The 26,270-nt window shown below is 37.3% G+C and overlaps 2 long non-coding RNA genes across 2 annotated transcripts in view; both read right to left on the bottom strand.

The window, feature by feature from the left end:
- LOC140696876 (uncharacterized) overlaps nt 1-22,378 on the bottom strand; it is a 47,584-nt gene extending 25,206 nt beyond the window's left edge. Inside the window, exon 1 of the long non-coding RNA XR_012073477.1 lies at nt 22,301-22,378. This is a non-coding gene — a long non-coding RNA (uncharacterized lncRNA). The remainder of the gene's footprint in view (nt 1-22,300) is intronic.
- A 3,005-nt stretch (nt 22,379-25,383) lies between these two features.
- The window catches only part of LOC140696877 (uncharacterized), a 35,489-nt gene continuing 34,602 nt past the window's right edge, over nt 25,384-26,270 (bottom strand). The window contains exon 3 of the long non-coding RNA XR_012073478.1: nt 25,384-25,492. This is a non-coding gene — a long non-coding RNA (uncharacterized lncRNA). The remainder of the gene's footprint in view (nt 25,493-26,270) is intronic.

Genomic DNA, 26,270 nt, shown 5'->3' with positions numbered 1-26,270 from the left:
CTTGTGTGCACCAGGTCCAAGGGCAGAGGCAGTGATTTCATAGGAATGGGCCAAGTGTGCCTGCTGCATTTGGAGAGCCTCCTGGGGATGTGGAGGACAGCTGCAGCTCACCCAGGGGACATAAAAGCTGGTGGCGGATATTCCAGAGGTGTTAACCTACATGAGCTTTCCTGGAGGCTGACATCTTGATTGGATCACTAGCCCCAAAACCTAGCCCCACCCAACAGCCTGTAGGGAAGCCTCAGGCCAAACGACATACAGGGTGGGAACACAGCCCCACCCATCAGCAGACTTCCTAAGCCACAAAGGCCTCTAGACACAGCCCTACCCACCAGAGGTCCAGGACCAAGCTTCACCCAGCAGTGGGCAGGCACCAGCTCCTCCTGCCAGGAAAACTGCATAAAACTGCTAGTCCAGCCTCATTAACCAGGGACAGATACTAGAAATAAGAAAACAACAATCCCAAAGCCTGTGGAAGGAATCCACAAACACATATAAAGATGGATGCTCTAAGGTGGCAAAGGAGTATCTCCCAGGCAAAGGCACAAGGTAAAATCTCAGAAGAAATAAGTGATGAAGAGATAGGCAATTTATCTGAGAAAGAGTTTAAGGTAATGATAGTGAAGATGTTCGGAGAACTCAAGAGGAGTATAGATGCACAGAGTGAAGTTTTTAGCAAAGAGTTGGAAAATATAAATACCCAGAGTTGAAGAATAAAATCACTGAAATGAAGAACACACTAGAAGGAACCACGAATAGACTAACTGAGGCAGAAAAATGGATCAGTGAGCTATAAGACAGATTAAAGGAAAACACTACTACAGAACAGATAAAAGAAAAAAGAATGAAAAGAAATGAGGATAGTTAAAGAGAACTCTGGGACAACATGAAGCGCACTAACATTCTCATTATAGAGGTCTCAGAAAGAGGAGAGAGAACGGACCTAAGAAAATTTTTGGAGAGAAAAATCATTAAAAACTTCCCCAACTTGGGAAAGGAAACAGTCCCCCAAGTCCAGGAAGCGCAGAGAGTACCACTCAGAATCAACCCAAAGAGGAACACACCAAGGCACATAGTCATCAAATTGACAGAACTTAAGGATAAGGAGAAAATACTAAAATTAACAAGACAAAAGCAACAAATTACAAGGGAACTCCCATAGTGTTATCAGCTAATTTTTCAGCAGACACTCTACAGCCCAGAAGGGCGCAGCATGATATATTTAAAGTGATGAAAGGGGAAAACTTACAACCAAGAATACTCTAATCCAGCAAGGCTCTCGTTCAGACTTGATGGAGAAATCAAAAGCTTCACAGCTAAAGAAAAGCTCAAAGATTTCAGCACCACCAAACCTGCTTTACAACACATGTTAGAGGACCTTCTGTAGACATCTAACCATAAGAGAATAAAAAGGAAGGAAGGAAGGAAGGAAGGAAGGAAGGAAGGAAGGAAGGAAGGAAGGAAGGAAGGAAGGAAAAAAGACCTACAAAAGATTGCTTTGGCTCTTCGGGGTCTTTTGTGGTTCCTTGTGAATTTTGGAATTGTTTGTTCTAGTTCTGTGAGGAATGTCATGAGTATTTTGATGGGGGTTGGGTTGGATCTGTGCATTGCTTTGGGTAATGTGGCCATTTTGATAGTGTTGATTTCTCCAGTCACAAGAGCACAAGAAATCTTTCCATTTCTTTTGTGTCATTTCGGTTTTCAGAGTATACGTAACCTCCTTGGTTAGGTTTATTTCTGGGTACTTCGTTGTTTTTGATGTAATGGAAACGTTCATGCTGGTTATAAAATTCTGGGCTTTGAAGTGAAAAAAAAAGTGAATGAAGGGCTGCAAATGGCAAAAAAATACTTCTTTCTTATGGGTGAGTTGTGTTCCATTACATGTGTATTTATGCTGCATCTTCATTATCTATTCAGCTACTAATGTGCACTTAAGATGCTTCCATATCTTGGCAGTTATAAATGATGTTACTCTTAGTAGCAAGATGTGTGTATCTTTCTGAACTAATTCTATTTTGTGGTTGGCTTTATTCCTTTGATAACTATGTAAGTTTAAAAAGCTAAAGCTCTAAACATTCTTAGAAACAATGAACAGTACATATATGTAAATTAAAAGATATATGTCAGTTAAAAAAAAAAAGAAATGAGCTATCAAGCCATGAAAGACATAGAAGAAACTTAAAAGACATATTATTAAATGAAAGAAGCCAGTCTGAAAAGGCTTCAACTGAACAATTTCAATCAAATGACATTCTGTAAAAGGCACAGCTATAGAAACAATAAAAAGATCATGGTTTCCAGGGGTTTGTGGGGAGGGAAGGAGGGAGGAATGAGTAGATGGAGCACAAGGGATTTTTAGGGCAATGAAATTATTCTGTATGATACTATAGTGGTGGCTACATGTCATTATGGATTTGTCAAAACCCATAGAATGTACATCATCAAGAATAAACCCTAATGTAAACTATGGACTTTGGCTGATAATAATGTGTCCATGTTGGTTCATTGGTTGTACCAAATATGCCACACTGATGAGGAATGCTGAGGATCAGGGAGTATATATATATGTGGGTGGGGAGGGTTATGTGTGAACTCTGTATTTTCTGTTCAATTCTGCTGTGAACCTGAAACTGCTCTTAAAAAAAAAAAAAGTCTATTAAAAAAAGAAATTGTTTTTGTAATTCATTTTGCGTCAGTATCTAAATAAGATCTATTTATTGTAATTAGGTGATGATGTTTCTTAAATATTTTTAATCTTTAGTTTTATCTTCCTTCATCTTGAAATTTATTTATTAAAGAGACAGGCAATATTTGCTGACTGCATACTCATGGCAATATTCACAATTTTCATCTGTTTCCTATATTTTTTTTTTTTCAGAAAATGGTGGTTACATTTAAAAGCTTGCTCAGATTTAGGTTTGATTTTTTTTTGGCAAGAATTGTTTATAGGTTGTGCTGTGTAGTATTGGGGGCACATAATATTTGTCTCTTGTGTGTGGTAGAGCAACTATTAAAAAAGTGGTGATGTTTTAAGTCAATCATTTATTTTATTAATTGAAATAGTACTATAAATAGAAACTTCCCATCAATAATTTGATTGCTTTGACTTACGTTTTATAGAGAAATTCAGGATAAATGCCTATTGCCATTTATGTACCAGTTCTCAAAAAAAATGAGTTGGTTCCCTAGCCTTCTCCAAAGTTACTGAAGATTTTCTTTCTTTAAAATAATTATTATGAACTTATGCATTAAGATATGTTTGATGTATTTCAACCTATTGCAATTATCCTTATTAACATTAAGTTGTCCTATCTTTGCTTAATAGGAAACCTCTTTAAATTGACTTAATCTTTTTTATACAACCCTAGTAGCCTTTGAGAGCTTTCTTACTTTCTTATATGACAAGATGTCCCAAAATCATCTTTCACCTTTTCTACCCAGCACTCAGAATTAACCATTCTCCAAGAATAGTTTATGACCTGTCCTGTGAAATGCTAGAGACCACAAATGAGTTCTAGGTGTGCTCACTGCTATAGAGTCAGTCATTGTTTTTATATATTTTTAGAGGACCAGGCCAAGGAATGTGTACTTTTTAAAGGTAAAAATTTATTGTGAGTTCCTGTGATTTATATTTATTGAGTTCCAATTCAAATTCAGGAGTATATATGTGTGTATATATATATATTTTTTTAACCAAAACGTATTGATCTTACATTTGTTCCCTGTTTCTCTTACGCCAGCACTCTTTGTTTTTAATGATTATCGTATAAATCCGTATTTGTCTTTTCCCTAGCTACAAAGACAACAGTCTCATAGTAGCAATACAGTACTTCTGTTTACCATATAAATCTTCAAACTGTATAGTTAGTTTTTCAGGTTTCACTTTTTTTGGACCTCAGAATAGATCCAAATAAGGATACACAAATTCTTGTGTTTTAAAATTGCTGTAAACATTTCTGCTTTTTGTGTTACATAACTTACTTTTTCATGTGTGAATTCCATACTGTTTAATTATAGAAGCTTTGCAATATGTGCCGATAATTTCTAGGGATAGGTTATTATCATCTCTTTTCAGAGTTATCTTTTATTTCAGGGTTGTTACTTCTTTTTTCTTCTAACTAAACTCTGTTTAGTTTTAGGGGAAAAAAAACCTAATGATATTTTCATTGTGTTGACATATTTATGACTTCCCACCCCAAAACACATGTCTTTGTATTTGTTCACTTTTACTTTTGTGTCTTTCAGGATTGTTTGGGGCCTTCTGCATATGAGAGCTATTAAAAAGATGAAAAAGTAGGACTGAAATATGAGGGGAGAAATAGAGAAAACCGTGGTTTCCAGCCTCTTTTGTGGGAGAATAATTTATTTGTTTGACAGAAATGGGATTATTTTAAGAGATTAACACATGAAATAATGGTGAGTTTTTATTTTCGTACCAGACCTGAATTGTGTGTAAGCTTCAATAGCAACTAAATATACCAATCAAATTTATATAGAAATGAATGTTATTGCAAGAAATTAGGAATAATACCTGAGAGGGTAAATAACATGAGATAGTTACGCACTATACTTAGTCACAGACATGGAAAAGTGCTCCGTTTAGAGCTCATGCAGCTTCATGCAACTTGTAGAGGTTTTCCTCCACCGCCTTTTCACACGCTTCTCACTTCATAGCGCTCTCCTTGCAACTGCCCCAGCCCTACTGCCACCACCACCTCATTCTGGACTGAACATCCATGTCATGCTATATCGGTCTTCAAACAGCTTTTCTTCAGAAATCAGGGTCCAGTGCTGCACTCTTCCCTCCTTCTCCCATCGCCCTGTGTCTACTGTCCAGTAAATCCTAAAGAAGCCGAACAAGGAAGTTGAGTCTACCTCTTAAAAAGCTCTTGAAAAATCCTATTCCTCTCCATTATCACTGCCTATGCCATTGCTTTATTCAGAACATCATTTTCTCACCTGAGCAAATCCTCAGTATGCATCTGGCCTCCTTTATCCCCTTGTTTCCTTTCTTATATGACTACATGTAGCAATATTTATTCAATTTATAGTATCTTCAAGCCATCTTCTGTACTAGTACCCGAGTCATCTTTAAAAATACAAGCTAAATACTTCTATGACCTTTGTCACTTAAATAATACTCCCAATGTATATTCCAGAAAATGCCAAAGGGTCCATGACAAATGCTGCATCTTGTATTAAGAGAGTCAGAGGGTAAATTGGCTATAAAGAGCTCCCTCTAGTAGAGAACATTTGTTCAAATGTGATCAACATAATGGGCCTGGGTTCATGTGATTTGGACATTTTAAATATATCAATTTTTTGTCAATCAGTTGCCCTGGAAACACTTTAGAATAGACCAATGTCAAGAGTAAAACAACTCCTTATTGTGAGTCACCTTACAATTGCTGTGGCGTCATCTTCCACAGGTCCCTCTTATGCCTAATATTCTAACAAGGACCAGGGGGCACAGTTTTCACTTCTGTGGACTGTGGACAGTACCCTCAAATTTGCCATACTAATTTATCTCTGTATTTGTAGGTATGCAGTACCATTTTTTCTCAATCGATTTTGCGCCCATCACCCACCTAATAAATTCCTACTCATTCTTTATGATCCAGTTTAGATGTCACCTCTCCTGTACCATTTTGAGCAACATCTACATACAGACGAATCAGAAGGGATATGATGACCCAAAGAAATATGCAAAGTGAGATGAAATTCCCCAACATACCTTCAACAATGACTATATTTAGGGATATGTCCCTGTTCTTTGGGAAGAGGCCCATGAAGGAGACTGAAGAGGAATTTTTAGGGTTACAGGATGAAAATCAATAGGAACTTTGTTCCAGAGGCCAATTAAAGTGGAAAAGTATTAATAGAAAGATTCAGATACTGCAGAGTTATAAATAGGAAGAGGAGGAAGACCAAAAAGACACACTGGAGTCACTGATGATCTTAAGGAAGCAGTTGCAGGAGAGTTATTGAACACTGCTAGTAACCACACTCTCCTTTATTCTCCAGCCCCAAACTACAGAATACTCAGAGGACTTGAAACACACATAAAGTTCCACATAGAGAAAAGCAGATGGACTAGATTGACAGCTTGAGATGAAGTTTAAGAAGATGAAGGATCCTGGGCATTGAGGAAGCATGGCAAATGAGAAGGCAAATGAGAAGGAAACTGTGAGAAAAGGGATTTTTCTCATGTTTTTCCTTGGAGGGTGACGGAGATCCTGCTAAAGGGGAAAAGTAAAGAACCTTTGCCCACCATTCTCTGGATTTGCTGTGTACATGACTGTCTAATAGTAACATATTTTCCACAATTTCAAATATTAAATATATAATAAAAGCTGTAAAGGGAAGATCAGGCTATATCGTGAAAAGGTAGAACTGAGGAAGAGATTTTGCTAGGCTGAAGGAAGGATACAAAAGGAAAGAACACATTGCAAAGGCAATAGAGAGGAGAGAATTAATGGAGTAGGATACTAGAAGAGAGTATTTATGTATTTTTGTGTATGAGTGAGTGTGTGCACATGCATGTGCTGGGACCCGAAGGAAACAGAGATTGGATTAGGGCAATATTTTGGTTTATATTCAATTCTTTGAACAATACTCAGTTTTATAGACTGTTCATGTTTGATATCTCTGTGCACCTCTCCCATGAACCAATCGAGAAGTTGCTTTTTTTTGACAGTAGCATTTTGTAGATGCAGTTTGGTCTTATATTTCCACAAATAAAAAACAAAACAAATCGCACTTTATAGCTCTGTGAACACTCAGAGAGAAAACTTTCTTAGGATGATACATGGCAAAGAAAAGAATGTTTCCTCTATTTCATGTATAGAAAGCACATTAATATTTTCCCTAGATATAGAACTGGTTATATATGCCTTTGACTGTTCTTACTGCAGTGTACTGTAAACATAGAATACATTTTAGGGGTGAAGACCAGTCAGAGGGGGAAAAGGAACAACTAAGCAAAATGAATCTGCAGGATATTTCTGTCCAGTTTTCATAATTCGCTGTTATGTAGTTAGGACCTCAAGGAGCAAGGGCTACATTTTCCTTTTTCATTTTGAAACAATCACAGCATTATTTAATCAGGACAAAAATTTTATTTTACAAAATCTTTAAGGAAGGAGGAGTATTTCTTCATGATCTACCAATGAAGTTTGAATAGAAATAATAGGAAGCCTCTTCCCTACATTGTCATCAAAACATCCAAAAGTTTTATCCTGCCTGGAAAATTCCTCACACATGATTCTGATTTCTTAGCTTCAAACTGTGCCTGGGAGGAATCTTTTGTTCTCGGTGCTGCCAAAACTTCCACCTTCCAGCAGTGACCTCAGTTTAGCACCTGCTCATAAGATGTGTTTGCACATCGTTGGTACATTATGATGACATATATGTTCCCATCAAGGAGACTGTCATAGAATCCAGAAGATGTTAACATTTTTCCATCTGTGTGTGAAAGTGACGTTTCCTGTTAATTTTGTTCTCTTGCTGAACTCTCCAAGCAAAAGCCTTCTGTGGGAGGCAGAATGATGTCATTACAGTCATAGCATAAATTTTTCAACCTTTAGAATGAGACATATTGTGGCATATATTTCACTACTTTTAAAAGCAGTAAAATAAAAACTTGGAGGATGATGATATCAATTTTGTATGTTCAAGTGTGGGGGTTTCCAGAGCTTTGAGAATGACTCCAGGGCTAAAATTTCCTCTGGCACATGAATTTCCTCTGTCGCCTTAGGAGAGGCAAACCCATTTAAGGATGTTCATGTTTATGAGACCAACAGAAACTTGGCTATTTAATTTCAGACGTATTGAGACTTTTTGCAGGCAAAATAGTCTAGCACTAGTGATTTAAAAATAAAAAGAGATCAAACCTCCAATTTCAGCTCTGACATGTAAAAGCTTGGAAGTTGTCACTCCCATTTTTACAACCAGAAAAATGCTGAACAAACTGAAAATCAATAACTTTCTTTGGACTTATCAGAGAACTGGTGTTGCAGAGAAAACTGCCACCCTGAAGTTCAGAGAAAGAGGTAAATGTGGAGTCACAGTCTCCATCTCCTTTCCTTAAAAACTCACTGGGGTCATAAACTGCTGGAAACAAATAATAACTGATAAATTGTTAGAGGCTGAGTGTGGACCAGCGTGAGAGTGAAATACTTCTGGGGGCTGCAATCTTAAGGGGGCCCTAAACACTTTCTTGGGTTTTACCTCCAGGAACCATTCACAACATGGCCATTCTGAAATACTCAGTGTTCTCATAATGAATGAGTGCTCTTCAGAGGACAAAATTTAACAGAGCCTTAACCAACAAAGGGAACGGAATTCTCTCCACTCCAGCCTCCAGTAGCTTCCCTCCAACACCTCAGGGGAAAAAAACCTAAGAATTGTAACTTGTGAAGGTTACAGCCCAGGTGCAAAGCCCACTAGGAGAGATTCAGTCATAATATTGTAGAATGGTTCCTCTCCCTCTTCCCTTCCATCACATCAATAGGGGTCCAGTGCATTATAGCTCAAGGAGTAAAAGACGGACTTTATCTAACAAAGGTGTCTTAGGGAAGCCAAAGAGAGAGGGAGACAAAAACAAGGACAATAAAGGAATCGAAACCTCTCCCACTTAGTTACAGCAAACATTGGATACAGCCCTAGTCCTAGGTGCACTGACATAAAACCTTACACTGAAGGACTATTTACCTCAATTTGTATCACCAGACACACTATGTCTGGCCTTCAGCAAAAAAACTATAAAGCGAAAAGGCAAGAGAAAAACAAGGCCTGAAGACAAAGCAAACATCAGACTAGACTCAGGTATGACACAGATGTTGGAGTTATGAGACAGGGAATTTAAAATAACTATGGTTAATATGTTCTGGGTGCTAATGGGAAAGCAGAGGGTATGTAAGAATATATGGGTAAACTAAGTAGAGGGATGGAAACTCTAGGAAAGAATCAAACAAAAACACTAGAAATCAAAACCACTGTAACAAAAATAAAAGGTGCCTTAAAACAGCTGATGAATAAACTTGATACATCTGAGAAAATAGTAAGTGAACTTGAAGACAGGTCACTATAAACTTTCCAAAAAGAAATTAAAAAAAAAGTAAAAAAAAATTTTTTAAATGAACATTCAGTTAAGTGTGGTACAGTTACATAAGTGTAACCTACAAGCATTTGGAAAACAAGAAGAGAGAAGAAGAAATACTTGAAATAATAATGGTGAAGATTTCTCAATATTAATGATAGACACTAAACCTCAGACTAGAAAGCTCAGAAAATGCAAGCAACATAGGGAAAAAAATCTAGGCATATCACATTCCAACTGTAGAACGACAAAGAAAGAGAAAATGTTGAAGTCAATCAAAATTTAAAAAAAGATACCTGACTTTTAGAGGAAAAAAGGAGAGGAATTACAGCACACATTCCTTCTGAAACATTGCTAGCAAGAAGAGAGTGTCAGAAATATTTTGGGTAGAAAGAAAAACCTCAACCTATAACCCTATACCAGGTGAAATTATTCTTCAGAAGATGCAAAGAAATATAAACTTTTTTAGACAAACAAAAATTGAGTGAATTCACCACTAATATATTTTCCCTGAAAGAATAATTTTTAGAAAGTCTTTAGGGAGAAAGAAAATGATATAGTTCAGAAACCCAATCTATATAAAGGAAGAACATCAAAGAAGGAATCAATGAAGACATTTTGTTAAATAAAATTAAAATATTCTATTTTTCTTATTTTAATTAATCTGAAAGATAACTGTTTCTTTAAAATCACAATAGGAACAATGTATTGTGTAATTAAAGCTCATAGATAAATGAAATGGGTAACAGCAATATCAAAACGAACAGGAGGGAGAAATTGGGAACACCGTTTCGAGGGTCCTGCACGACACGTAAAGTGTTTTGAGGTGAACATGACTTAGCTAAAAGATATATGGCAAATTCCAGTGTGACCAGTTAAAACTTTTAAAGATAAATATATTTGTAATGCTAAAAGAGGAATGACTACGGAGTCATATAAAATACTGAATTAAAACCAGAGGAAAAAAAAAAGACCAAGTGCAATGAACAGAAAACAGAAACATGGCAGTTACTAATCCAGCCATATCAAAATACATTTTAAATGTGAATGGCCTAACTACACAAAAGACAGATTTATTGTACTTATTTTTTAAAAAAAAAAAGACAGAACTGTATGATGTCTAGAAGAAATCCACTTTAAGTATAAAAACTCAGCCTAAAAGTAAAGGAACAGAGAAATATTGTGATAATATTAATCAAAAGAAAACAAGGGTGGCTATATTAATTTCAGATACAGCTGACTTCAGAACAAGGAAAATTATCAGGGATTAAGACAGGCTTCTGTGATGACAAAGGGCCAATTCTCCAAGCAGACATAATTCTTTATACATATATATAAATATATATGTATGTATATATATTTATATATATATACATACACTTCAATAAAAACAGACCAAGTATGTGAGATAAAAACCGATAAAATTTTGAGGAGAAACAGATAAATCCACTATTACAGTTCTCATCACCTTTCTGTTAGTAATTGATGGATCAAGCAAGCAGGAAATCTGTAAGGATATAGTTGAACTGGATAGTATTATGGATCAACCTGGAATAATCAACACTTATAAAATACTCTATGCAACACTGGCATTTTTCTCAAGATTTCCTGGAACATTCTTAACGACAGACCAGATGCTTCATCCTAACACATTAACAAATTTAAAAGAAAATGAATTACATAGGCTATGTTCTCAGACCACAATGGGATTAAGTTAGAAATCAGTAACAGAGATAGCTGGAAAAACTCCCAAATATTTGGAGATTAATCAATACACTTTTAAATAATATATGGATCAAAGAAGAAATCAAGAAAATTTTTAAATATTTTGGACTCGCAAAACTTTTGGAATTCAGGAAAACCAGTGCTTAGAGGGAAATTTATAGTATTAAATGCATCAATTAGAAAAAGAAAAATCTATAATCAAGTCTCCCACTTCGGAAACTAGACAAAAAAGACCAATTGAGACTAAATCAAGTAAGAAAAAATAAATAAAAGAGTAGAGATAAATGAAATTTAAGACAGAAAAATAGAGAAAAAAAAAATCAATGAAATGAAAAGCTGGTTCTTTGAAATGATTAATAAAATTGATAAACCTGTAGGCAAATTAACCAAGAAGAGAATTTTAAAAATCACAGTATCAAAAAGGAAAAAAAGATCGTCACTACTGGTCCCAAGGACATTAAAAGAGTACTAACAGCTTTATGCTCCCAAACTGATACCTTATTAAAAAAAATCAATTTTTTGAAAGATACAACTACCAAAACTCACACAGGGAGAATATCTAATTTGACTGGCCTGTATCTATTAAAGAAATTGAATCAACAATTACCTTTCAAAAGAGAAAGCATTGGTCCAAATGGTTTTGTTGGTGAATTATACCAAATATTTAAAGAAGAAATGATATCAATTCTTCAGTCTCTTCCAGAATATAGATGTAGAAGAAACACTACTTTATTCCATGAGGCCAGCATTACCCTAACACCAAAACCAGACCAAGACATTGCAAGGAAGGAAACTTAACAGATCAGTATCTCTTCATGAACACAGATCAAAATTCCTCAAAAATATATTAGCAAATTGAATTAAACACTATTAAGAGAATAATAACAGCAGTCACAAACCAAGGGAAATATTTGCAAAGCACATATGCTTTGCATCCAAAATGTAAAAATAACTCTTAAAACTCAACCTGTAAGAAAACATACAACCTAATTTTAAAAGTTTAAAAAAAAAAAGAAAAAAGTATACGAAAAGATGATCAACATCATTTGTCACTGGGAAATTCCAAATTGGAACAAGCATGAGATACTATTACATACCTATTAGAATGGGTCAAAGTTGTTTTAAAAAATGACAACAAAGGTGGTGAGGATTTGGAGCATTACTGGTGGGACATCAAAATGATGCAGTCACTTTAGATGACAGTTGGAAAGTGTCTTATAATGCTAAACATAGTCTTACCATCTGATCATATCATAAGCAATCATGTTTCTAGATGTATGTCCAACTTTTAGCAAACTTATGTCCACATGAAAGCCTGCAGATGAATGTAATAACTTTCTCATCACCAAAACCTGAAACCACCAATTTATCCTTCAATATGCAAATGAATAAACAAACTGTGGTACTTCACAATAAAATGAGTTTTTCAGTGATAAAAATAAATACCAATTTTGAACTGTCATATGAAAAATATGAACTATCATTTTTTAGGTGAAAGAAGACAATCTGAAAAGGTTACATACTATATAATTCCAATTATACAACATCTGGAAAAGGCAGACAGAAAGTAAGAAGATTACGGGTTACAGGGACAGAGGGGAAAGTTAAATAGGTGAAGCACAGAGCATTTACAGGGTGGTGAAAATATTCACTGTAAAACTGCAATGGTGGATATATAACATTATGCATTTGTCAAAACCCATAGAAGAGAGTGTGGTACAAATATTCTTTCCTCCGTCAGCAGGGAAGGCCTAAAAGAAATAACACGGTATTAGCAGAGTATACCTAGTGCCCAGATCTTCATTTCCAATACCATTTTCCAATAGAAGGAACTAGAGCTCCAGAGAAAAAGGACTGATTCTAGGTTTGGGGCAAGAAATACACAAGATGAGCCAGGATCATCTTATAACACCAAAAAGTGGGAAAATGATACATACATACATACACACACACATACACAAGCTGATTGAGGGTATATTAAATAGACAAGATCCAACGGAAAGAGTTCTCAATAGCTAGGGACAAAACCATGAGCAGAGAAATACAGTATTGAAATTTAATCAAAGTATAAAATAAACACCCCTAAGTCCATATTGATATACATAAGTGATTGACTAAATAACTGAGGGAGAAGAGACAAAGATCCCTTGTAGAATTCCAAATAATTTGTGTAGATACTTTTTCCTTAAAGAAATGGAACATAATTCCCCAGTCTTTAAGTGAGGACTGTGCTTTAGTGACTCCCTTCCAAAAAGTACAGTATGGAATGGGGTAAAAACAATTACAGTGGAGAAACCTGAGCAACACTACTTTGGCCAGACAATGAAGGTTAGCATCAGCAGTGACGTCAAGTTGATAGCAGGTACCACTGACATGATGTGAGGATAATGGAATTTCACTTCTGTGGTCTTCCTCTCAAAGCACATACCTGCAGTCTACTAATGATAAGTACATTGATAAATCCCAACAGAGGGGCATTTTACAAAATATTTAATACTCCTCAAAACTGTCAAGGTCATCAAAAACAAGGCAACTCTAATAACTGTCAAAGTGAGGAGCAGCCTAAGGAAACCTGACAACGAAAGGCAACATGATACAATCAGGTGTACCATTTTGGATGGGATTCTGGAGCATTGAAAACAAGAGGACATTGGGCAAAAACTAAAGAAATCTGAATAAAGTATAAACTTCAGTTGAAAGTAATGTATCAATATTGGTTCATTAATTGTAACAAATGCTATGCTAATGTAAGATGTTAATAACAGGGGAACTAGGTACAGAGTTTATAGGAAATTACTACTATCTTTATTATTTTTCTGTAAATCTGAAAATGTTCTACAAATAATTTATTTAAAAATGCTACTTAATTCACATGTAAATAGGAAAGAGCCCCCAAATAATTAATGCTTTCACTCTGATGACTTCAGATGGTTTTAGTCAACATACAGGTAACAAAAAGCTTCCACATTTGTGCTCTATGTATTAAGATAAATGAGAAAATAGACCATTCTATCTAAACTTTTGATCTTTAATTTTACTGTACAATTTCTATTATAGAAAATAAGCATTTCTGTATTAATATGATCATATACATTACCAAAGCTCATGTAGATAATTTTGCCCCATATTGTATTCCAGAATTTGAGTACATTGTACCACTGAGTAAATAGTTTTGGGAAATGCAAATAATTTTACATATAATTATATTAGTGAAAAGATGTATATATTATGCCTATGTAATGATATTTTTGACTGAATGTATTTGCCAGTCAAAATAAGTCAATTGATAAAATTACCCAAACTGATTGACAACTTACACATAGTCAATTTTTTTTGGTTATGTAACTTAATTTTCCAAGCATTTTACAATATCCATTTTTATCTTGAAACATAAAATCCGTAACATTTTTACTCAGCTCAGAAAAGGAAATTGTGAAAGCAATTCAACTGTCACTCAAGGATATCATTTATCTTAAAATTATCTTATTTGGAGCAAGCACTTCTATAACCACCACTAAATAGCCTCATTTCAAAATAATTTTAATAACATCTAATATAGGAAAATTTAATATATGCCAATAGCCATAGTCAAGTTGATTGAAAATTCTTTTCATGTGTGAGATAATCATTCATTCAATAAATATTTGCAAACCTACTGTAAATTAGGCACTGTTTTAGGCTCTGGTGACAACAGTGAACCAAAGAGATACAATTCCTGACTTCAAAGAACTTATATTCTAGTCGAAGGGAGCTGATTTTATTTATGTGTGTGTCAGTGATTCAATGATACACGCTACTAAGAAAAATAAAGAAGGACAATGGGAAATGAAGGAGGCTGAAGAGTGCAAGGGGACTGGATTGCTTTCTGTTCATAGGATCTGGGGTGGGAGGGTTAGAATTTCTGGGATCAAGGGGAGTCCTGGGCTTCTATATAGTTACTATGGAAAGGACATATATGAACCAAAAAGGTTGATAGAGAATGTAAGGTTGAAACTTGGTTGCAGGATAGTAGGATGGAGGTCTTTTCATGAACACCCTAAATTCAGGGCCCTTTCTGAGCTACTGCCCTGGTGACATGGAAGTCGTGATAAAAGCAGTCCTGACATCTCTGGGGCTCCTGTGTGCTTTTGGAACTACTGCTAATGGTGGCCCAAAGGCTAGGGGAAGTGACTGTCTAATCATGTAGACGAATTTAGCAAAAAACCAAAGTGGCTTTAGCTCAGCCCCATGGGTGTCACGCCTGTCCATGAGAAAGATCTTTTTATGAGACCTCTACATAGGCAGCTGTGTGGGATGTCCTCAAATACCTTTATATACGTCACAGTTTTAAAACTAGATCTTTTTCTGAACCTCAGTATAATTATCTGCAAAAATGAGGTGCTGGGGTTTCTGGTCTGGCAAGTAAGGAACTTAAAAGTCTACAGTTTCTATACTAACAAGTATAAAGCTGAACTAACTGAAAAATAAACAACTTTTCTGAGATCCATCAAAGAAGTGAGGTCATAGGGCAAAAGCACTGCCCCCTCCCCCAAACTGGAAAGACTGACAGGTGGGTAGAGAATCACAGCTTACACAGAGCAGAAACCTGTGAGAGCCAGTGTGTGGGTAAGACGACCTACACTGTAACTGACCAGTTGCGGGAGGCTCAGTGTGGACAAGTCTGAGAGTGAAAAACCCCAGGGGGACCCAGTCACAGTGTAGTTTTACCCCCTTGGAGCTCTACAAGGTCCTCACAGTATCAGAGAAAAATCCCCTCAGAGGAAGGGGAAAAGGAACATTTTTGAAACATAAAGGAGCATTCCATTCTTAATGCCTGCCCTGAGGAGAAACTTTTCAGCCAAAGCCTAGCCTGCTGGGGTATTATCGGAGCCCACTGATAATACCATCAGCAGGAAGGGGAAAATCCCTAGCCTGCTCAAGCTTTCCTTTCCCACCTGAGGAGGGTGGAGGGGAGGAAAACTGAGAAGCAGCTGTGAAATTCACAGTCCATGGGCACAGGTTCACCAAAAGACAGAGACTGAATCATGGGACTACGGAACACTTCCTCTCCTTCCACACTTAACCAGTACATTACTCAAGGCCTATTTAGCACAGTTCCTTTTGCCCGGTACATCATGTTCACCTTTCAGCCACAACAATTACAGGGCATACTAACAAGAAAAAATTCACGCTGTGAGTAGACTGAACAAGCATCAGAAGCAGAGTCAAATTATGTCAGGAACAACGGAATCATCAGAAAAGGGATTTCTAAAAACTATAATTAATATGCTAAAGGCTTTAATGGAAAAATTAGACAACATGCAAGGACAGATGGATAACATAAGCAGAGAGATGAACTGTCTAAGAAAGAATAAAGTATGCTGGAGACCAAAAAAATCTAACAGAAATACAGAGCACCTTAATGGTCATCTGTAGACTGAACACAGCAGAGGAATGGATCTCTGAGCTTCGGGAGATAACAATGGAAATTTTCAAAACTGGAAAGCAAAGAGAAAGACTGACAAAATAGACAGGATGTCTTAAGAATGATAGGACAATGATAAAAGATTTAACATATATGTAATAGCAATATCATTCAAAGCAATAATGAAGGAGAATTTCCCCAAATTAATGTTAGACACTAAACCATAGATCCAGGAGCCCTGAGAATAAAAAGTAGGATAAACATAAAAAATCCTACACCTAGGCATACTGTATTCAACTTCAGAAAAATCAAAGATAAAGGGAAAATCCTAAAAGAGGCCAGAGGACTCAAAACACCTTACTCATAGAGGAACAGAGGAAAGAATTACATTCTACTTCTCAGAGATGATGCAAGCAAAAAGAGAGTTGAGTGATACATTTAGTGTTTAGAGAAGAAAGCTACTAACCTAGAATTCTGCACCTTGCGAAAGTAGCCTTCAAAAGTGAGGAAGAAATAAAGATTTTTGTCAGACAAAAATTGAGAGAACATATTGACTAAAACCGTCTTTGATTGCAGATGACATGATATGATCGTGTATATAAAAATCCAAAACAATTAACAAAAAAAACCTCCTGAAACTAATAGCCAATTATAACAAGGCTGCAGGATCCAAGGTTAAGACACAAAAGTCCATTTCTTTCCTACATACCAGTAATGAACAAGTGAAATCTGAAAGTAAAAACAGTATCATTTACATTACCAACCTCAAAAATGAAATAATTAGGTATAAATCTAACAAAATATATACAAGATCTATATGATCACCTTATATGAGAAAAAGCACAGAACTCTGATGAAAAAAATCAAAAAAGCACTGAATGAAGTCTATGTTTATGTATAAGACAATATTATTCAAATGTCAGTTCTTCCCAACCTGATCTACAGATTCAATGCAATCATAATCAAAATTCCAGTAAGTTATTTTGTTGATATCAACAAGCTGATTCTAAAATTTATATGGAGATTCAAAAGAACCAGAACAACCAACTCCATATTGAAGGAGTACAAAGTCAGAAGACTTGACACTATCTGCCTCAAGAATTACTGTAAAGCTACACCAATGAAGACACTGTGGTACTGATGAAAGGAGACATAGATCAATGGAACAGAACAGAGACCCAGAATAGACCCACATAAACCGATCTTTGACAAAAGGAGCAAAGGCCACACAATGGAGAAAAGCTAGTCTTTTGAGTAAGTGGTGCTGGAATAACTGGATGTCTGTATGCCAAAAAAAAAAAAGAATCTAGACACAGACCTTCTACCTTTCACAAAAATTAACTACATATGGATCATAAACCTAAATGTAAAATTCAAAATTATAAAACTCCCAGAACATAAGAGAAAACTTCAGTGACCTTGGCTATGGCAATGACTTTTTGATACAACACAGAAAGCACAAAACAAGAAGAAAATAATTGATTAGCTGGATTTTATTAAAATTAAAAACTTTCGCTATGTGAAAAAGTGTTAGGAGAATGAGAAGACAAGGCAAAGACCGGGAGAAAATGTTTGCGTAAGACACATCTGATAGTACCATCCAAAATACACGAAGAACTCTTAGAACTCAGCAATCAGAAAATTAACAACCTGATTAAAACATGAGCAAAAGATCTGAATGAACTTTGACTAAAGAAGATATACAGAATGAAAGTGAGCATATGAAAAGATGTTCAACATCACATGTCATTAAGTAATGGCAAATTAAAACAAAAGAAATACCAATATGCACCTATTAGAATGGCCAAAATCCAAGAACACTGGAAATACCAGAGACTCGCAAGTATGTGGAGCAACTAGAACGCTGATCCGTTGCTGGTGGGAATACAAAACGGTGCAGTCACTTTATTCGACAGTTTGGCAATTTCTTACTAAACATATTCTTACTATACTATCCTGCAGTCTCACTCCTTGGTATTTACCCACACTAATTTTGGGGCTGCATCCCACAGGCCAACAAGCTCTGAACTTGCCCAGCTTCAAGAAAGAGCCCAGAATCAGTGACAGACATCACTGGTTTAATGCATAGAGGAAGCCTACATGTCTGAAGCTAAGTCCTAGAGCAACACCCTACTGTGTGTGGATGAGGAAGAACAGGGTGCAGTCTTCGCTCCTGGGGGCAGAGGGAGGTTACCAGTTATAGAGGGAATTGATGTCAGGTGGGCTCATCGGTTACCAGGGAAGCTAGCAGAGGGGCACGCCCCTCACCACCTGTTCGGCAAGCTATCATGGTGGAGATGTTCTGATTTAAAGGTTAGAACAATCCCCAGCTGGGGCAGGGGCAAGTATGCAAGGTCAGTCACGTGAGTTGGGTGTAGGTGAAGCAGGGACTGGTCAAGCAGGTGATGTACAGAGAGCAAGAGAACAGCCATCCTGGGTGGCCTGATCATACATTCCACCCCTGCATACCCTGCACGACCTTACAATCTCGGTTCTCCCCTCTCCCATGATATCCCTGGGGTCAGGTATGTAGAGGGTCACTACAACCAGATACCACAAATACAATGCAGACACCAGTAGCTAAAAAGAGTAAGATACTTAGTATGTAAGAATAGTCATTTGCCAGGATGCTGGCAAATTTTGGAGCCAAGTGCTTACCAGGTCAATGGAGAGGGAATCAATGGTGGCAGTGTCCCGTCCATTTATTAGGAAAGTAAGGCTAACCCTGGTTTTCATAAAGCCAGAGACACCCCCATGGGGAGGGGAAGGCCCTGGCTCTATATAAGAAACATTCTGGTGGCCTTGCCAGAAGTCAGCAGTCACAGTACAGGTCTGCCACCAAACGTTACACTGAGTGCCATTAGGGGTGGACTCTTTCCAAACAAGAAACACTTAATTCCACCAGTTGGACTTGTGTGTCCAAAAGCCAGCCTATTTCATCCCACACAGCAATGTCCAGGGTGCTTTTGGGAGGTTGCTTGTGCAGTAATGTTTACCAACATGGGTCCTTCTGATGTACTGGCATGTGGGACAGGAAGATGGTGAGCCTTTTTCCCCATTGTCAGTCATCCCCACAAAAATCACATTAGCTGGGTCAAATTTTAAGTGAAGTCCAGAGGAGGACAAGAGCATCTCGCTGTAAACCCAACAATTAAACTCATTTTGCAGTGAGGCCATTGCTACTTCCCAATCCTCGAACAGATTTCCTTCCCTCAGGCTAGGGGTGAAGTGTAAGACATCTAACAGGCACAACACAGGTGAGAGAGCAAAATACAAACAGTACCCACATTCTGAGATAATACCACCTCTGCCTGTGGTTTTTGTCCTGGTCTGCAATACAGCTCAGAAAACTCATTTTTTTAGTAACACAGGAATGTGTACAAAATCACATCTACAACGGCCACCTAGTTTTACCTTGGCTGTCTGAACCACAGCTACTCCATTTTGACTTTCAAATGCATTCCCCTCCACAATGGCCAAAACAGATACATGATGCATGTTCCATAGGCCACAAAACAGGCCACTCTGTCAGTCAAGTTTAAGTTAAATCATGTATGAACCACAATGACTTCTCCATCCTTCCATATGGGAAGACTTTTCCATCATTTCCCCTTCTTACTGCAGATCTTTCCATAAACCAAAGTATATGTCCCTCAAAGCCAGGGTGGCTGCTACCTGCCTGCGCTCGACTCAGATTATGTCCCTTGGGGCTAGGCCTTTTTTATACTTACCTACTTATCCACATTAGGGGAAAACTGATCAGATATCGTCAATAAGCTCAGAGATATGTTGATAGGAAAACATTTTATAGGCTATATACATTTTATCACTTATACCAAATTGTTACACAAGCAATATACATGTGCTTTTAGCAGCAGACCTAAAGCAAGCAATGTTATACATCAAGAGTACTTATACTCTGTGACAACCTCACTAGATAATTTTCTTTTTCTCCTGAACATCAGGGCAAAAGTGTGGTTAACATAGTAATTTTTATCAATTTAGACCTCAATTAATAGGACCAGAATTTAATACCTATTGAAACATAATATTTTCTCTTTAAATTACCTTCATCTCTACCAAACATAGCCAAATCAAGACTAATTTGTTTGCGAAATGAATCTGGTCAATTAACCACACAGACTCCTCCAAACTGGCTGTGGTGGAATTCTTCAAAAGGAGTCTCAGATTGAATTCCCAGAAGGCCTCTCGAGGCCAAGAAAGCCATGCCAAAAGCTTGCCATCAGGCTCTGCCTGGGTGGATTTCTGTCTCCTAGAGTTCCCCCAAATACCAAGATTCCTGCACATGCCAAGAGACAGTCTTTTCCATTTACCTGACTAGGTTGCTCAGAACCTAAGAGTCTCTAATTTCTGGAGGGATCAGGCAGAGAGAAAAGAAAAATGTTTCAATTCTACCCACACGTGTAGTTCACCAAATTGCTGTAAGTCATAACTAACTTGAAGGGAATGGCTTCCCTTTACCCGGAAAACACAGATAAAAACCAGTAATATTCAAATATTACTAGCAAAACCATAAAAATTATAACCACATGCATCAGTTTACTCAATAACCAATCTTTTTGTTAACTTTTTATGAAACCATCAGCTTTTCTCTTAGGATTCTTTAATTTCTTACCCAGTTCAGCAGTATGATCCAAAATTTATCAGAAACCTGTATTTGTCAAAAGGTCCTTCCTATGAATCTCGAAGATAAAGCACTTTTGCAAAAGCATCAGAGTAACACAACAGTAACTATCTGTAAACAGCAAAAGGCTTAAAAAGGCACAATTAAACCCCTGATTACAATGTAACTGATAAAGAAACTTGGTTACAATCATTAGAATTATGACTGATTATAATCTTAACTTTTAAAAACCTTTAATCTCTGGCAAAAACCAAGAAGCAAGTAATTGTGAACTGTTTTTCATACCAGCATCTCCTGATTGGAAAACTTATGCTTCAGTCTTCCTTTCTGAAGAAGGCAAACATAGGTAAATTTAGACCTGCCCAACAATTAATGTTCCAATATTTCATCCTATTTGAAATGACCCAGTTAGACAATGAACTCCCTTCATTTAACTTAGTTTAGTTGCAGATTACCAAGATCTGGAAAGACTATATTATAGAGAGGCAGTCCCAAAACATAATTATTCCTATAGAGTTTAGTAAGGCCTCTCTCTCTCTTTTCCCCTTCACCCTCAGGGATCAGACGATTAAAGTTTCTGAGAGCCCAGGTAGATCATTTACATCTCAAAGGCACAAGAAGAGAAAGACCAATTCCTTCTAGAAAGCTAGCTTCCTCTAACTGCAAGTGCAAAAACCAGTTTTAGAACATCAAAAAATTTCCATCTTGGCCATTTTCAGGGAATTTTTGTCCACTTTAAACAGATAACAGCAATAGAAAATAATACACATCACTCAGTCACATTCACATGCTTCACTTTCAGAGGAACGAGAATCAGCATTCAAGTTAACCTTCACCTGAGTCGTCAGCACAGCGTCTGCAGTCCTTCTTAATGTAAGAAAACAACGGCTCGCCCACAGCTGCAGCCACTTGTTTCCCCCACTGTGATGGTGGCCAGTATCGCAGCAACAGCTTTAGGGGTGTTTACGAATCTCCATCCTCTCTTGGTGGCCCCCCTTCATCAAGGACGGCCAGCACAGGACCCCACAGACTGGCGGAAGGCCACCCTGAGATTTCCCCCACAATTTTTGGGACCACCCCTGGAACTTTGCACTCCTACATGTTAGTGGATGGCCACCCCAGGATTAACCCTGTAACTTTCAGCATCACCGCCGCAACTTTTGGGCCCGACTTGCAGTGGACAGCCCCCACAACTTTCCCTCCCCGTCTAGTCCTTATTTTCTGACGCCTTGGCACTCACAGGAGTTTTCTCGGTCTCCTGGCTGCTCCACCAATTGTTGGCTTGCACCCCGCAGGCCTACGAGGCCTGAACCTGCCCAAATTCAAGACCTAAGAAGGAGCCCAGAGTGAGTGACAGAGACGCCAAATGATTCAAAGGATGGGGGAGCTTACATGTCTGAAGCAAGGTCCTGGAGCAACACCTCACCTTGTGCGGAGGAGGCAGAACACGGCAGTCTTTGCTTCCGGGGGCAGGGGGAGGTTGGCAGTTATAGGGGGAGTTGACGATAGGTTGGCTCATCGGTTACCAGGGAAACTAGCAGAAGGGCACGCCCCTCACCACCTGTTTGCTATCCTGGTGGAGATGTTCTGACTTACAGATTAGAACAATGCCCAGCTGGGGCAGGGACAATTATGTAGGGAGGTCAGTCATGTGAGTGGGGTGTAGGTAGGTGAAGCAGGCTCTGGTTGAGCAGGGGACGTACAGAGCAAGAGAACAGTCATCTTGGGTGTCCTGATCATACACTAATGAAAACTTACGTCCATACAGAAACCTGCACATGGATGTCTACAGCAGCTTTGTTCATAATTGCCAAAATTAGAAAGCACCTAGGATGTCCTTCAGTGTAAGAATGAGTAAATAAACTGTGGTAAATCCAGACAATGGACTATTACTCCTTGCTAAAAAGAAATGAACTCTCAAGCCACTACAGGACATGAAGGAAATCTAAATGCATATTATTAAGTAAAAGAAGCAAGTCTGAAAATTCTACATGCTATATGATTTCAACTATATGACATTCTGGAAAAGGCAAAACAATGGAGGCAGTAAAACAATCCGTGGTTAGGAGGAATCGGGGAGGAGGAAGAGATGAATAGGCGGAGCACAGTGGGTTCTTAGGGCAGCGAAACTCCTCCGTTTGATACTACAATGGTGGATGCATGTCACTGCATATTTGTCAAAACCCAGAGCATACAACACCATGAGTGAACCCAAATGTAAACTATGGACTTTGGATGATAATGATGTGTCAGAATAGGTACATTGCGTGTAACAAATGTACCGACTGCTGTGGGAAGTTGATAATGGGGGATGTTTTGCACACGTGGGGACACAGGGTATGTGAGTACCATCTGTACTTTTGCTCAACTTTGCTGTGAACCTAAAACTGCCGTAAAAATAAAGTTTATATTTAAGTACATATATGTAAACTAAAAAAAAAAAGAAATGTGCAGTATACTGTATATATGTAGTTACATGCAGTATAATGTATATGTGCAGTCGAACTGTAGTAATTCTACCTAATAAAACTGAAAAAGCAAAAAAAATGCAAAAGATCACTATGTTGAAAAATGAAGTTTCACCAAAAAAGGAAGTATTAAAGGCTTTTTTACCTTGAAAAAAAAAGAAAGAAAAATGAAATGGTGTGACTGAGCTGTCTAGTGAAGAATTCTAGAGAAAAAAAAAGAAATCAACAAAATTATTTAATTTTTCAGAAATTTTAAACATGCATTGCCATTAAAGCATAAAGCTAAAAATATGGAGATAAGAAAACATACAACTTATTTTCATATAGATTTGTAATCGGGTTCACAATTTATATAGTGAGACCATAAGAAATTGTTAGTTCTTTCTGAAAAAAAAAAAAAAAAGAGACTTCAGGTGGTATTAGCAATTGAGGCAAAACTGAAGTACAAAAGAAGTCTTGCAAATGTTGCCAGGAAATCGAGTAGAGTTTAGAGGAAATCTGAGCTGACATTCAAGGCTAGGTTTGTGATTTAAGTTTCAGATTGGAAATGGTGGGTCGTGTTTTATTCTATAGTTTGAACTCAGTGGCGCTTATAAATTATTTTTCAGCTTTCTAATTTTTTTGAGCTGAGGAGCTATATATGAAACCAGAACCCTCCTGAAAGCTAATGAAGAAATGTTTCTTCCATTCAAAGGAAAATAACGTAGAAACAGTTATTGACCATTTTTTCTCGGGAGCTCTAAGCTGTTTCTTTTTCTCTATTTTTCTTTTTTTTTTTTTTTTTTAATTTCCTGTATTGTCACTCACAAAGAGTTCTTCTGTTACTTTCTTCTTGGATAGGGCTAGTGGGCCGATGACTTAGTGTCAAGTGCTGAGGCAGTGGAATTACCAAAGCAGATACCATCCCCAGCTGTCTGTATTCTTATTCATAGATCAGTACACAAACCATTTTCTCTTCTTTCTTCCGATCTCACCATCTAGCGCTGCATAGAAAATGCTTTAATTCATTCATTCAGTGGTTTGTTCAATGATTATTTATTGAGCGCTTATTATGTGTGAAGTGCTTTCCTGGGATAGAATCCTAAGCAATAGAACAATCACTTTTCCTCATGGAGCTTACTGTAGACTAGAAGAGACGGACATTAATCACATAGTTGATAAGCGCTAGGCAAAGGTAAAGCCTAAGAGGGCGTAATAAGAATTCGGCTTTGGGAAGTCAGAGGCAACTGTCCCTAAGGAAGTGAAAATTAAGCTGAAGTCACAAAATAAATAGAAGTTATCTGGTGAAAGAGGGCAGGAAAGAGCATTCCAGTCAGAAAATATTTAGTTAAATAGGTTGGCATAGGCAGGGCTTAACATGAGTTTGCTGTCAACATATAACAATAAATAATAGAATAACTGCTTACACAAGTGTTACAACTGATTTTGCACTAAATATGTATTTTAAACTCCAAAATTATTTAATTGGCTCTGTTCAGGAGATGAAACCATAAGTGTGTCTTTTTCCTTTCCTATTCTTCTAAACATACTTGAAATACTTTCTTAGAATAGGAATAATTTACAAAAAAAAAAGAACAGAATAATTGCATTACCTCTATTGTGTTTTCCAGATAACTTGTATCTTGTGATGTTTCCCATTCAACACCTTATTTTCAATCAATGTGAACTGATTTTTCCTCAAAAATACCACATTCTTTAAAAAGTCCCCATTTATAACTTATGCCATTCTTGGCACAGAGGACAGCCTTATAAGGGGTGGAGGTGTCGTACCCTGAGAGGGACCTCTCCACCAGTCAGAATGCTCATTATCAGTCCAATTATCCCCTGATAATTGGCCTGCCTGTGGGAATAATAGGCTGGGATGATTTAACTCAGTGCTGACATATTCACAGCATCCTACACACTGCATTCTAAACTTCTTAACTTTTCCTGAAATAATGGAAGAATCTGATTCTAGCTGTTAGAATACTTTATTTGCTCAACATTTAACTTCCTGTGAACACTGAAGAACCACTCTGCTGAGACCCAAGGAATGCTCCTTGTTTGTACTAACCTTTCCAATGTTGGCAATAAATCTTACATAACGTCCAGCTTTCTTATTTTGTCTCTATGCAACGTTCTCCAAAAAGACAAGTCTCTCTTCTTGGACTCTGTGAAATTTAGTCATAGGATAACACTCTTAGAATGGAGTCACTTGGCTTGTAAATGCTTACCAGCATTTCAACACTTCTAGCTGGCTGGCTGATGTCCAAATGAGTCTAGGGAATGGCCAAGGAGAGGAATCGTGATGGAATTTTACAGAGGATAGGGTATTTGCTTTTGTGTGTTTCTTGAAATAATTGGGTTGAATTAGGTTACATTCATGGTATAGTGTTCTAACGTTTCCAATTTGAGATTCAAAGGTCCTCACTTTTTTATATCTTGTGCTCCTGAAAATGTGTTAGCAGGATAGGGTATTTGCATCCTTTAGGTCTCTTTTTTTTTTTTCCAGTTGCATAAATTTATCTGTTTAATAAATAATTCACACACTGGCCAGAAACCAAGTGGACAAACTGTACTCACTCACCCTTTAATACTTGGCTCTTTTGTATAATGACCCAGCCCCATTATTAGATAATGAAAGAGTGTATGAGAAAGTGGGAGATTATTTATGATGGAAACAAAATGAAACTAATGGGACAAGATTTGAAAGCTGTGATGCATGAAAGGTGCTATGCAGGCAGCTCTGGCACCATGACAAACAGAGATAAAGGCTCAGTGGGAAGCAACAGTGTGAACATGACTATGAAGAAGAAAGAATGGATTTCCTGAATGAATCCTTGCCATCTGGTGTTTGTTTAATACACAATGAAGGTCAAATGGCTACTGATCCTTTTTTCTATAGTCCAGTGACTACAAGTATGAGAGGAATCAATGAGTTTATCGATA

Source organism: Vicugna pacos, chromosome 6 (genome assembly GCF_048564905.1).
Source record: "Vicugna pacos chromosome 6, VicPac4, whole genome shotgun sequence".
Lineage (NCBI taxonomy): Eukaryota > Metazoa > Chordata > Mammalia > Artiodactyla > Camelidae > Vicugna > Vicugna pacos.
The sequence above is the reverse complement of the archived record's forward strand: the minus strand, read 5'-3'. Positions and strand labels throughout refer to the sequence as shown.